General features: G+C 34.8%; 1 non-coding gene across 1 annotated transcript; it reads left to right on the forward strand.

Annotated features, from left to right (window-relative positions):
- Window positions 1–222: 222 nt before the first annotated feature.
- LOC149832249 (small nucleolar RNA R71) lies at window positions 223–325 on the forward strand. The gene has a single exon (XR_016433450.1). It is a non-coding gene; the product is annotated as a small nucleolar RNA R71 (small nucleolar RNA).
- The last annotated feature ends 2,215 nt before the right edge of the window (window positions 326–2,540 follow it).

A 2,540-nucleotide genomic window follows, 5' to 3' on the forward strand; every position in this document is an offset into this window, starting at 1 on the left:
CCAATCTCAAGAACACCAGCTTTCTTCTGAATGCTGGGTGTGGCTCTATCCGAATGAGAGCTCGAAGCATGGTGGAGAGAATTCTCGGCCAATGTATCAAATAGCCTCCATGCTTCATCCTCGCTCTTCAGCATAAATGTCCCTCCACATGAAGAGTCGATCATCTGACGATTCTTGTCAGACAATCCATCATAGAAGCTCTGCACCAGTTGCCATTTTGGCACCTGATGATGGGGACATTTCCTGAGGAGATCCTTCATTCTCTCCCAGGTCTCATGAAAGCGCTCACCATCTAGCTCTGAAAAGCTAGTGATGGCTCTACGATATTGGTTCGTACGACCAATGGGAAAATATTTCCGAAGAAACTCCTGCTGCAATTGATCCCATGACTCTATTTCTACAGAATCTAAGGACTTTAGCCAATACTTGGCTTTGTCCTTCAATGAAAAGGGGAATAGAGTCAATCTCAACGCATCATCATCGAAATTCTGTATCTTAACAGTAGAACTGATTTCGAGGAATTCATCTAAATGTCGGTAGGGATCCTCATGACTAAGGCCATAAAAGGATGGAAGCATCTGAATAATGCTGGCCTTAATCTCATAATGCGGCGCTCCTACATCGTGTCTCCGAATGCAGGATGCCTGAACATAGTCTGTGGGAATGAAGTATTCCCGCAGAGGGCGTGAAAGAACCGGGGGTGGAGGTGGAGGATCCATGTCAGCCATTGTTGCCGAACTTCGATGAGAATGTAAAATTCTCTCTGGGTTGTCAACAAATGGGTGTAATGGGGTTCCTAGACCTCGTCGCCCCTGCATACACTGGTACTAAAATGTAAATAACACAGAATAGACAACTACTAAACAAATATGCTAAACTAATTATGTCAGAATGATCTAACTAAGTAAATGAAATAACAAATTAAACTACTCTAAAGTACTGAAAAGATAAATACAGGAAATCACAAACTAAGTTTTTCTAAAACCCACCTGTCTAATTGCTCCTTGCAGAATGATAATTAAGTGAATCCTAAAAAGAACAGTACGTGAATCCTATATTTACTAACTATGTTAATCCTATATTCACTTACTAATCCTACTAACTAAAAAGAAAACAACTAATTAACTAACTAAAACAAATTAATAAATCAAACTCTAAGAAATATAGTAATTAATTCGCCGTTCCCTGGCAACGGCGCCAAAATTTGGTTGATATTTTGAAATGATCTTTTTAAAACAATTATGTTCAATAAAACTTTGGAAAATTGTCAACCAAAAATATAAAAACCGACTTTCCACAAAGTGGTAAGTACGGGTCGAATCCTCAGGGAACAGGAATTAATCACAATATTTCTAGAAAATTTAATTTATTAATGACAAATGTCAATCTACAATTATAAAGTTAATACAACTACAATTAATCACTAAAATGAAAATAAACAAGCACGCAGTCTTCTGCTCCACACCAAGGGTATTTCCGTCTTTTCGCCAATTAGAGAATCTTTGCACTTGGACAATAACCCTGGAAACTAAATATACTTTTCACCTAAAAATGCAGAAAATACAAAATTAGTATTTTATTCTAACAATGCAAACAATAACTAAAACTAGTTCTAATTTTACAAAAATAATAAAACAAATGCTACTTATCAAACAAAAATTAAATAAAATATTAAATTAATTCTAAAATTAACTAAATTAATTCTACTAATGTTGTATGATGATTATGCAACTCCTAAAATGCAGAAACTACTGAAAACAAGTCTAAATTGCCGAAACTAAGAAAATTACGAAACTGCCCCTAACTAGTGTAAAATAGCATTCTGACAGGTTATCGGAAAACCACTGTTTAACAAGGCAAACGAGGTCCGATTTTCCCGAAATTTCTTCTGTTCTGCAAATGACAGATTAAACAAACTGACAGTTTTTACAGAATTGAAAAAAAGTATCTGTAACTCCAGATATAAGCGTTTCAAACCTGGGAAAAATCAGGATATCGACAGTCCTGTAATTTGAAATCCAGAAAAAGCGGTTTTCGCAAAACGCTTAAAAATCAGACCAAATCAACTCCGAATGAGCTGAAATTTGGTCTACAGTTAAATAAAACTTCAATAAAGTGAATAGAAGAATTTTTTTTGTAAAACATAGAATTTTTGCACAGAAAATAATGCTAGTGCGACAGGGCAAAAATCTGGTTTTTATTTAAGTGTACTATTCACTTTATGAATCTATTTTAACACTCTAAAAGAAAAAGAAAACCTAATGCAATCTAAATGACACTGTATACCAGTGTATATGCAGATGACTATTACGAATATGCTAAATGCACGACCAACAAAACACGATAAGCAAATTATGACTAGAACTACGTTAACTAACAAGGCAAATGCAACTATGCTAAACAATAAAATGCAATCCGACTACTAAGTTAAACAATATCTAATTACCAATTCAAACAATCACAAACACATTTCACACATACGAAACAAATACGATATCCGTACACACACTTCTACACTAAAACTAACTTAGATAAATAAA

Source organism: Nuphar pumila, chromosome 7 (assembly GCF_984573655.1).
Source record: "Nuphar pumila chromosome 7, dmNupPumi1.hap1.1, whole genome shotgun sequence".
Taxonomy (NCBI): Eukaryota; Viridiplantae; Streptophyta; class Magnoliopsida; order Nymphaeales; family Nymphaeaceae; genus Nuphar; species Nuphar pumila.